General features: G+C 39.7%; 1 pseudogene; it reads right to left on the reverse strand.

The window, feature by feature from the left end:
- Window positions 1-6424: 6424 nt before the first annotated feature.
- LOC110209717 (ubiquitin-conjugating enzyme E2 L3 pseudogene) lies at window positions 6425-8689 on the reverse strand (annotated as a pseudogene).
- Between the last annotated feature and the right edge of the window lie 3674 nt (window positions 8690-12363).

Here is a 12363-nt window from a genome sequence, read left to right on the forward strand (position 1 = left end):
TGGAAGAAGAATAAATAGTTTAGAAGAAAAAAGTAGCAAACCTTACTCAAGTAACAAATTCTTTAAAAATGAAAACAAACCAGGGGCAGCTAGATGGCACAGTGGATACAGCACTGGCTCTGGATTCAGGAAGACCTGAGTTCAAATGTGACCTCAGACACGTAACACTTACTAGCTGTGTGACTCTGGGCAAGTCACTTAACCCCATTGCCTAGCCCCCCCCAAAAAAAATTAAAACAAACCAGACAGAAATCAGTTACTATATAAGATAGCAAGAAAAATAACCCTCAAAAAATTAAATTAAGAAAATGCAATATAATGGCTTTAAAAAATATTTAATGTGTAAAACAAGTTCCTTTATTTGTTTTATAATGTAACACAATTATAATATATTTACATATAAATATATCAATAATATCAAAATCTTTAGACTACATAAAAATCATTATTTTTTTTTAAAAGTCCAGACACTATATTTCAAGAAATTATAAATAAAAATGCCTAGACTAATTAAAACCAGAGGACAAAATAAAGATGGCAAGAATTCAGTGATGACCTCCTGAAAGAAACCACAAAAAGAAAAGTCCCAGGAATTCCATAACCATAATCCAGAGCTTCCACATCAAAGAAAAAATAGTGTAAACATCCAGAAAGAAGCAGTTCAAGAAGCCATAGTCAGGATCACACAAAAACTGGAGGCTTCTACTATAAGTGAGCAGAAATCTTGGGATGCAGTTTTCCAAAGGGCAAGAGATACAGGATTACAACCAAAACTAACTTGCCTGCAAAACTTAGTATAATCCTAAGGGATGTGGGAGGGGGGAAAAGGGGAGGGGGGAGGGAGGGGCAGGGAATGGATCTTTAATGGAATAGAATTCTTTAAGAATTCAAGAAATCTGTCAGTCAGTTTTAAAGACATATGCAATCAATGGAAGAAGGTAGGTCAAATTCCACATATGTGCTAGTTCTCATGTCTCTAGAAAGCAGGTTCCCCAGAAATTTCCATGTGGGTGAGATCGTTTTAGGTAGTGTGTGTATGCACTAAATCCTCATTACAAAACTATATACAAAAATATATACAAAAGAATTACAAGGTAATTGAGGTGGGAAGACACTAGTAGTTGGTATCTGGAAAAGATTTATGTATGAGATGACTTTTGAGCTGAACTTTGAACTTTGAAGTACTATTCTTGTGCTGATCTTCATATCCTGGGATTAGGCTCGAAGGATCTCTGAGGTTCAGAGCACTGGATCTTCAGAGCCCTCTCTATTATTTCAGAACAGGACCTAGAAACTCCAGGGTTGTTCCACTCTGCATATACTGTACCTCTCTTATGGCTGACAATCCTCAGGGCTTTCATGATCTCCATCCTGAGACTTTCTGACCATCCTGGGGCTTTCTGACGGAAGCCCTCTGCTCTTGCTATCTCTACATATTCAGAGATTCTAAGAGAGGTAAAGAGGAAGTGCTCTTCAGCAATGGAGGATAGTCTGTGCAAAGGTACAGAGATGGGAGATGAAGTATTATGGGTGGGAAATAGCAAGAAGGCTAGTTTGATAGGATTGTAAAGTGTATGGAGGGAATTGATTATAAAAGACCAAAAAAAATCAACAAAACATGATAAGAAAAAAATGTTCTACCTATTACAACTATGACAGCTAACTTTTCTGAAAGACTTTAGCCCTTCTACTTCCACTGCTGTTTTTCTTTGGCATCTGATGGAAAGTGTGGGGAGTAGGGTACAGAGCCAAGATGGCAGAGTAAAGGTAGGGACTCACCTGAGCTCTCCAAAATTCCCTTCCAAACAACTATAAAATAATACTTCAGAATGAATTCTGGAGTGGCAAAACCAACAAAGCAACTTAGAATGTTAGCATGAAAGGTCTATATCACAGGGGTGAGAGTAGAGCAGTCCAGTACAGGCTGCAACCTGGCAAGCCAGCAGCAGAGACTGACTTGGCAGCAGCTTCCGGAGCTCTTGGCCCACAGACAGTAAGGGGTTCAAACAACTGGTCAGAAGGGGATTACAGGGGTCCTTTTGTTGGCACTGGATGCAGGACTCTGTTGCATTGCCCATACACGGCTCTTGGTCAAAGTCCCAAGGGGCAATAGGGCACACTAGGGCATGCACTGCAGGGGAGCAGGGACCCTGGTCACAGTTCCAGGGTGGAAAAGAGTACTTGTGATCACTACCTATATCCAAGAAGCAGAGCCCAACTTTAACATAAAGTTAAAAGTCAAAAAATAGGCTGGAAAAATGAGCAAACAAAAATAAGAACCTGACCATAGAAAGTTACTATGGCGACAGAGGTCAAAACACAAACTCAGAAGAAGACAAAAAAGTCAAAACAACTACATTCAAATCCTCAAAGAAAACTGTAAATTGGTCTCTGGCCCCAAAAGAAGTAAGAAGAGCTCAAAAGAGATTTTAAAAATCAAATAAGAGAAGTAGAGGAAAAATTGGGGAAAGTGACAGTGATACAAGAAAATCATGAAAAGAGTCAATTTTGTAAAGGAAACACACACAAAAAAAGTGAAGAAAATAACGCCTCAAAAAAGAGAATAGGCCAAATGGTAAAAGAGGCACAAAAGTCCTCTGAAGAGAAGAACTTAAAAAGCAAAATTGGCCAATTGGAAAAAGATGTACAAAAATTCACTAAGAGAAGAACTCCTTAAAAAGTAGAATTGGCCAAATGGAAAAGAAGGAACAAAAGCTCACTGGAGAAAATAATTCCTTTCAACCACCACCTCCCTCAGTCCCTCCTCCCTTCTACTAGGCCCTTCCCTTTTCTTCCCCATTACCTTTACTGCTTCTTTTCTCCCTTTTATTCCCCCTCCCTTTTCTTTCCCCTTTTCCCTCCAACTGCCTATAGGGCAAGTTAGATTTCTATACCTAACTGATTATGTTATTCCCTTCTTGAGCCAAATCTGATGAGTGAGGTTCAAACAATGCTCACCTCCCTCCCTTCTTTCCCTCTGCTGGGAATAGGTTTTTGTGTCTTTTCCTGTAATGTAATTTACCCTTGTCTGCCTCCTCCTTTCTCAGTACATTTACTTAGATCAGGTTAATCCACTTACTTGGATCCATTTAACCCACTTGATTACATTTTTTTTATCATTACATCAAAGTCCACTTATATCTATACTCCTTTAACATGGTGTAATAACAATACAGTTCTCAAGAGTCACAAGTGTCATCTTCCCTTGTAGGGAAGATGTAAACAGTTTGCTCTTATTAACAACATATTGTCTCTTTCTGTCCCATTTACATTTTTATGTCTCTCTTGAGTCTTGCATTTGAAGATCCAATTTTCTGTTGAGCTCCGGTCTTTTTATCAGGAAGGTTTGGAAGTCCCTTATTTCATTGAATATCCATCTCCTCCCCTGAAAGATCATGCTCATTCTCACTGGGTAGTTGATCCTTGGTTGTAATCCAAGCTCCTATGCCTTACGGAATATCATGTTCCATGACCTACGGTCTTTTACTTTAGAAGCTGTAAGGTCCTGTGTAATCCTGATGGTGGTTCCATGATATTTAAATTGTCTCTTTCTGGCTGCCTGCAGTATTTTCTCTTTGATCTGGTAATTTTGGAATTTGGCTACTATGTTCCTTGGCATTTTCAATTTGGGATCTCTTTCAGGAGGTGATTGGTAGATTCTTTCTATGGCTATTTTACCCTCTGGTTCTAGGACCTCAGGGCAGTTTTCCTTTATGATTTCCTGAAAGATACAGTCCAGGCTCTTTTTTTCATCGTGATTTTTAGGTAGACCAATAATTTTTAAAGTGTCTGTCCTGGATCAATTTTCCAGGTCAGTTGTTTTACCAATGAGGTATTTTACATTTTCTTCTATTTTTTCATTTTTTTGTTTCTGTTTGACTGATTCTTGCTCTCTCATAGAGTCATTAGTTTCCATCTGTCCAATTCTAATTTTTAACAAATTGTTTTCTTCTATTAGATTTTGTACCTCCTTCCCCCATTTGGCCAATTGTATTTTTTAAGGATTCTTATACCTCTCTCATTTGACTTTTAAAATCCTTCTTGAGCTCTCCTAAGAAGGCTTTTTGGGCTTCAGACCAGTTCATATTCCCTTTTGAGGTTCCAGATGTGGGTTTGTTGACAATGTTGTCCTCTTCGGAATTTCTGCCTTGATCTTCACTGTTCTTATAATATGAATCTATGGTGCGTTTCTTTTTACTCATGGTGTTTGCTTATTTCCTGGCCTTTAAAGAGATTGAGCTCTCCTGCTGGGGAGCAGAGGGCACTGACCCAAGCTTCTTGTGTTGGGAGTCCGGGGCCTGGTCACTGGCTTTGTATGCTTGGGCCCCTGATGTTGGCAGTTGGAGGCTGTAGGGTTCTGGCAGCTTATCTGGTGTTGGGCTGGAATCAGCAACACTGAAACTCTAGGGGTAGGATTTGGTAGTCTGGCTCCTGGATGTTGCCTGCTTTTCCTTTCCTCTCACTTTCTTCAGCTCATTTCAGATGGATTGTTGCAGGATGTTTATCCGCCTGGGGCCCTTGGATTGCTTCACAGATTTTTGCTGAGGCACTGGGAGACTGCTATAGAATGCTGAGGCACCTGGTGGTTTTCTGAGCTGGTTTCTACCAGTTCCCCTGCCCTCACAGGGGCACGCGGAAGTCCAAGTGTTGGTGTTTGCCTTCTCTACCACCTGGGTTTCAGGATCTCCTCCTGGTATGCTAAAGTGGGGCTTTGTGTTAGCTTGCTGGGATGCCTCCCAATCTGTACTGTTCTCCTTTCCCTAGGGCAAGAGGGGCCTTTCCCGTTAATTTCTCAAGCTACCTGGGCTACTGGACTGCTGCTCCCTGTCTTTCTTCTGGTTCAACTGTTCCAGGGTTTTTCCTGGGGCAATATTTTCTGGGTTTTCAGAGATTGATATGGGAGGGTGAGAGTGACTACCTTTTCACTCTGCCATCTTGGCTCCCTGAAGCAGAAGTCTGGTCTTTTCAAGAAAATAATTCCTTAAAAATTAGAATTAGGCAAATGGAAGCTAATGATTCTGTGGGACATCCAAAAACAATAAAACAAAGTCAAAAAATAGAAGAAACAATGAAGTATCTCCTTGGGAAAACAACTGAAAGTAGATCAAGGAGAAATTTAAGAATTATTGGACTACCTAAAAGCCACACAAGTTTTTAAAAAAGAGCTTAGACATCATATTTAAAGAAATCATCAAAGAAAACTGCCCTGATATCCTAGAACCTAGAATCCTAGAGGTTTAATAGACATTGAAAGAAACCATTGATCACCTCTTGAAAGAGATCACAAAAAGAAAACTTCTAGGAATATTATAGTCATATTCCAGAGAAACATATTCAAGCTGCCAGAAATAATTCAAATATAGTGGAGCCACAGAGTCACACAAGATTTGGCAGCTTCCACCTAAAGGAGCAGAGGGCTTGGAATGTGATATTCCAGAGTGCAAAGGGGCTAGGATTACAACCAAGAATCACCTATCCAGCAAAATTGAGTATAATCCTTCAAGGGAAAACTGGATGTTTAATGAAATGGAAGACTTTCAAGCATTCCTGATGAAAAGAACAGAGGTAAATAGAAATTTTGACTTTCAAATATAAGAGTCAAGGGAAGTATAAAAGATAAACAGGACAGAGAAATCATAAGGGATTCAATTCAATTCAAGATTAAACTGTTTACATTCCTACATGGCAAAATGATACATGCAACTCCTAAGAACTTTATCATTATTAGGGCAGTTAGAAGGAGTATACATAAAGGGAAAGGATATGAGTTGACTATGATAGGATGATACCTAGAAAAATAAAAATTAAGGGTTAAGAAAGAGTGAGAAGGGGGAAGGGAGAGGTAGAATGGGGTAAATTATCTCATATGAAAGAGGTGTGAAAGAGCCTTTACAGTGGTGGGTAAGGTGGGGAATACTGGACAATGCTTGAATCTCATTCAGAATTGGCTCAAACAGGGAATAACATACATACTCATTGGGGTATAGAAATCTACCTTACCCTACAAGGAAGGGTGATAGAAGGGAAGATGGAGTGGGGTCATGAAAACCAGACGGGACTAAAATGACTGAACAACGATGAATTTCTACTTGTAAAAGACAGGCTCATGTGATGGAACAATCCTATATTGTTATTGTTGTTACTGTTTTTATTAGTTTTTATCAATTGTAACTGCAAATACGACCTCCATTTAGAGAAATTCATTTCCTAAGTAGAAGATACAGTTCTATGAATATTTTTTCTTGAAAGCAGAGTTGTTGACAAAGTTCAACAATTATTTAGGCTAAAAGCACTACAAAGGATGGCAAACAGGAACCTTTTTTTGGGGGGGGAGGTTTGCCCATTTAATCAGCATCACTTTGATAAGCCAGATTTACACAACAGCCAGACTCCTTCCTCATCACAGACTTCACCCTGGGGTTTGGCCACATTTGGGTTTCTGAGACGTTACAAACTCCCAACCCTTGCTCACAAAGCACAGAGCAGCCCGGAAGGAGGGAGGGCAATGCTGGGTTTTAGGTCATGTTCTTTCAGGGCTTGGGAGGAGGGGGGGGTGGAGTGAATAGGTTGAATGTGGGGTGAGGGTTCCAAAGCATTGTTCTGAGGACAGGGAGTGTGATTAAAATGAACTCAATAAAATAAGACCTACAAAGGGGAAGGGAGGGATCAGAAGTGTGCACCACTCACTAACTTTCTGTTTTAAACCAGAAGAGAAACTGAAGATTTGGGATAGATTTGGGCAAGAAAAGAATACATCATCCTTTAAGGTAGATTGAGGCAGTGATTTTTAAAACAAAGAAATCAGAACTAGAACATCTTAAATTTTTAATCCTTTCTTTACAGGTTTACCTAGACCACTTTTGATTAAGAAAACTGCAGAAAGTCACTGCCACAAGTTAATGCCAGGAGGTGGCCCCTGTCAATTTCCCAGAGTCCTGGTTGCAGGGTGTTAGAAATGTACTGCTCCAGGTCTTGGCTTGCCCTGGTTGGAATCAATCATGGAAGATTTAGTCCACAGGTCACTTTTCCCCATATTTCCTTGTAAACTCTTCAGTGTTCTTACAGAATTTTTTTATGGTCTTTAGAGTACTCTTCAGCTAGGTCTGCCTGAAGGGGGTGCTCAGGCTGGGGGTCGTTCACCAGTGCTATGAGGGACTGGATGACTTGGTCAGTTTTGGTAGCTGGCTTCCAGTTTTCAGCACCAATTACTGGCAGACAGACCTGCCCTTTTTCATCCATGTTAAGATGGTAAATCTTTGTTTTAAAAGTGATCTTAGGTGGTTTGAATGAATACTCTGCTGGGAAGTTGATTTCAATTCTGAAGGCTTCCTTGTCATAGGGAGGGTTGTCAGGAGTGATAAGCCCTTGCCAAGTCAACAAATTAGCTTCATCAACCTGGATGTTACAGAAGTTTTTCATCATCCCACATGTTCAGATTTCTTCCAGCTCCTTCATTAGCCTCCTGCTGGCTGCCATCTTGGGTCTGATCCCAGAGGGATCTTTTTTAAACTCATGAAAAATATCTATCTAAAGCCAAAAGCAAATATCACATATAATGGATATACACTAGACCTTTTCCTAATAAATACAGGAGTAAATCAAGGAAGGCCGCTCTTCTAATCATTATTTGATAGGATTCTGGAAATACTAGCAATAGGAAGACAAGAAAAAAAGATTAAGTAATAAAGATAGATCAAGAGGAGATAAAGCTATCCTTATTTGCAGATAATATGATGGTTTATTTAGAAAATCATAAGAATCAACAAAGATACTAACAGAGACAATAGCTTCAGCCAAACTGCAAGCTACAAAATAAATCCTTAAAAATCAACTGCAGTCCTATGTAATAAATAGCAAAATCGAAGAGTCAATAGTAGAAAAGGAAGGCCCATCCCATATTACTACAAAGTACGTAAAATATTTGGAAATCAATCTACCAAAGCACAAAAAAGACATAAAGATTTAATTAGAAAGTACTTCTTCAAGTAATAAAGAATAATTTAAATAGCTGGAGGAATATTCAGTGCTCAAGGCTGATTCATGCCAATAAAAAATTACCATGCTATCAAAGTTAATTTACAGTTTTAATACTATATCAGTCAAAATATCAAGGGATACTTTACAGAACTCAATAAAACAATGACAAAATTCATTTGGAAAAGTAAAAGATCTAGGATATCAAGGGAAATTGTGAAAAAATGTCAGAATAAAGGCAGAATTGCACTTGTAGACCTCAAACTATATTATAAAGCAGCAGTCACCAAAACCATCTCTATTAGTGGTTCAGAAAACAGGGATAAGTGGAATAGATTAGACAAAGGGGGATCAGAAACTATGGAATTCAATAATCCAGTGTTCAACAGATCAGGAAAAATAAACTTAGGACACAACTCCCCATTTGATAAAAGTTCTTTGGAAAACTGGGAAGCAGTCTAACAAAGTACTCTTAGATACAATATTTTACAATATGCTCTAAAATCTAAATGGACGTGTTAAATATCATAATATAAAAACATTAGAAGAGAAGTAGACTGAATATCTTTCACAGCTACATATAGGAGATACAGTCTCAACTAAAAAGTGTTTTACAATTACTGGCAATTACATAAGATGAAACTGGTAAATTTGAATATATGAAACTGAAAATTTTCTGCAAAAATAAAATAAATGCATGTAGGATAAGAAGAGAAGTGGTTGAATATGGAGGGGGGGGAACTTTGCATCAAAGTTCCCTGATAAGTTTCATATCCAAGACATATATACATACATACATACATACATACATACATACATACATACATACATACATTTAGTTCAGTCATTTCAGAATATTTATTAGTACCCCCCAAAAAGAACCCCAATTTTAAACACAGTCATCTTCAAGAAAGAGACAAACGAAATTGGGGTGCATATGTTCACAGTGTAATTTCTCTCAAGCTGGGTTGACATGCATTGCATGGGTGTTCAGTTCAAAACTGGGCCCCTCTAATGGGGCCAGTTCAGAACTGGCTCAAATTGGATTTTTATGGTACAGCCTTATATGCCCTTCAAAGAGTAGGTGTTCCCAAAGGGTGCCAATCAACTCTGGGAGGTGGCCCATATAAAATGAGGGTCTTTCAGTATGTGACTCCCACGCTATCCTGGTCAAAGAGACATCAATTTCTATATCACTTGTCTTGGCCATAGGGAGGAATCAACATTCTCCCAGACCTGTCTTGGCAACAGAAAGAGCAGGAATAGACCCATTTAGATTACATCTTAAGGTCCTTCTGAAGGACTGAACTTAGAAAAAAGGGGGATGGGGAAGCTCTGAGTTTCCAAGATAATGATTACTAAGAAAAATCATTTTTCACATTTCCAAGTTGAGCAGAGTGGTATACTGACATAACCGTCTCCTTCTGATGTATCACTGTGCATAAATTGCTTCTGGAAATAAGCCCTTCATAGGTTTTCCCCAAACAACAGGTTTATGCATCTGAGACTACTAAGGGTTGATAAAGAAAAACCCCTGTGAACCGTTAAATGGAAGAAACCCCAGATCCAAAAAGGGGAACCTGTAGTGAACCAGAGTCTGATTACAGTTTAAACAGATGCCTTTATTACCTGACAATAAGCTTGCACTCGAGCACCATTTCTGTTCTGACCACTTAAGGCCCAGTTGGAAAAGGAGAGCTAATTATACTTTTCAAACAAAGGGAGGCAGGAAATTTGGGGAGAAAAGGCAGGAATGAGTCAGTCCCCATTCCCAAGGAAGAGGACATGCAGGAGGGGAAGTAAGGAATTTCAGGTGTCTGATATGTGGCCCTTTGAAATACAAATCAGTCTGACCGTTTTAAAGCCTTGCTGATTTTCTCCCAGGCCAACTAGGTTTACTGGATCACCACAAAGGTTGTTGGCATGTCAAGCCAATACATAGCCAGTCCTCATACAGTTCTTCTGGTTACCTGGATAATTGGGGGGGGGGGGCAGGAATCAAGCAAATCAAGGTATCCATTTTTCTTAGGGTCAAAGACAACCTATGAGCATGGGGTAGAAAACTGTCCATGAGTTAGGCTCATATACCTTGGCCCAGTCACTGTCAGAAAGGACTGTGAGCTCAGGCCCATGCCATCTAGCCAATTAATGCTCTTAATTTGTGGAAGATCAGGTTCTCCATTGATATGAACTGCCATCAGAAGCATAAGTTTTTCATTATATAAGCAAGAGCAAGAGAGGCAGTAAGGTATAGTCCTTGGAGAGCTCACCTTTGAGTTAGGAATGATGTGGGGACAAAGAGTGCCCTAGGATCAAAAATAATATTAAGGGTTACTTTCCCAGGTCCCGGAGGGGGTTTGAGGCTTCTTCTGGAGCCCATCCTGGACCAAAAGAATTGCCTTTGTTTCCCTCATCCTGTCATTTATGTTCCTCATCCTGTGTCAGGACAATTTCTCCTTATCTTGACAACCATCTTCCTCACCTTGTTTGTTCTTATCCTGTCCCTAAACTCCAACTCCCATATGAAACTCTAAAAATACATCATCTTCCTACAGGCTGTATAGCTTTCCATCTATATAAGCCTGGGTCTTTTCCAATATCAGCACCCTTTATTTAGCTCCTTGCTAACCTCAGGCCTGTGAAACTTTGACGAAATAAAGCTCCCAATGGCTACAGAGGTTTAAGTGAATCCTTTCACACCTGAACCAGCTCTTCTAACTCTGAACCTCAACAGGAAGACCTCTGTTCAAGTCTGGCACATACGGACTAGGTGATCCTGAACAAGCCATTTAACCTCTAAGTGCCCCAGGTTGCTTTTTAAAAATAAAAGTAATAGAGAAGATGCTAATCTACATCGGTAGAGAGAGTTTTCTTATTGGGATTTCTTTACACCAATGAAACTGTAGGTTCAATCCCAGATGGAAGCCATGCAGCTTCAAATGCATTGCTTCAAAAGACACATGATGAAACCTTTGCATAGGCACTGACTGGCATGTGTATCAACATGGAGAAAGCTGAAGAAAGTCCAGACTGGGAGGAACACATCCTTCACCTTGAAGTACTTAAGGAGTCTAGGGAAAACATTCATATTCCCTGCACTTACTACCCGGCCAACATCCGGATGCCTATAATTTATCTCTGTAGTAATTCTGATTTTTCAATAAATCTCAATGGAATATGTGTGAGTTGTGTGTTGGGTTTTGCTTTCACCTTAGAGTGCTACTAGGATAAAATTCCACATATAACTATTCATAAAGAGAAGGCTACTACTAAGTGTTAATGAAGGGCCAAACCTTAGAATTAGCCTGATGAACCTAGAATGTTGTGGTTTAGTTTTCTTCAGTCATGTCTTACTCTTCATAACCCCATTTGAGGTTTCCTTGGCAAAGATACTGAAGTGGTTTGCTCTTTCCTTCTCTAGCTCATTTTATCAATGAGGAAACTGAGACAGATAAGTGACTTGTCCAAAGTCACACAGCTATTAAATGTCTGAGGCCTGATTTGAACTCAGGTCTTCCTGACTCCAGGCCCAGTGTCTACCCACTGAACCACCTACCTGCTCTGAACCTAGAACAGATGGGTAGAATTTTGCTTTGAGTCTTATCCTGTTGTTTACTTTACCTATATGGGTGTTATAAGGGTGTTCAGGGAGCACTAATGTAAAGGCCTGTCAAGCCCTTTTCAGGGCTGCTCATTCACCTTTGGTGTCCACCTTCATGCAACTCTCACCTGTGGCTCCACCTGTACTATACTCAGCAGCCACATCCCAGTAAACCAGGTTGAGAGTAACCAACCATCCTCAAACCTGAGTTAAGGGATGTCTACCCCAAGCACATGAAGACTGACCCCCCTGGAATGGGCAGATGAGAACAATCTATGAAGGTGGCTGAAGCAGGTGCTATGGTCAGACACTGAAGATGCCAAGGTCATCGCCGGCAATCTTGACCTTTGTCCTGCCGCTGGACTTTCATGACCCAGGAAAAGACAGTGAGGCTGATGACTTTGTACTACTCTGCTTCACTTAAGACATCACCCTGATGTCATCTGTCCTCTTCAAAAACGAAGGATGAACCACAAATTTTGCCTATGTGATTATGAAGTTCCAAATTAAAGCATTGCACCACCTCTACAGAAGCAGCTAAATACCAAATACGGGTTATCTACCTTACAATGCTAGCAACAAAAGTAGTGAAAAATTTTGAAAAATGTCAATCTTGAAAGCAAAGTCTTGCTAGAAATTAAAGTTAGCTAACCTCCTTGCCTAACTGGAATAAGAACTTATAATTTACAGAATAAGAAGAACTTATAGAATAAGAAAAATATACATATGATGCTGGTTAAGCTTGCTGATAAACTGTATGCTTCCATCTTGGACCTAGTACTGACCAG

This window comes from Phascolarctos cinereus, unplaced genomic scaffold (assembly GCF_003287225.1).
Source record: "Phascolarctos cinereus isolate Bilbo 61053 unplaced genomic scaffold, phaCin_HiC Scaffold_9;HRSCAF=440, whole genome shotgun sequence".
Classification (NCBI taxonomy): domain Eukaryota; kingdom Metazoa; phylum Chordata; class Mammalia; order Diprotodontia; family Phascolarctidae; genus Phascolarctos; species Phascolarctos cinereus.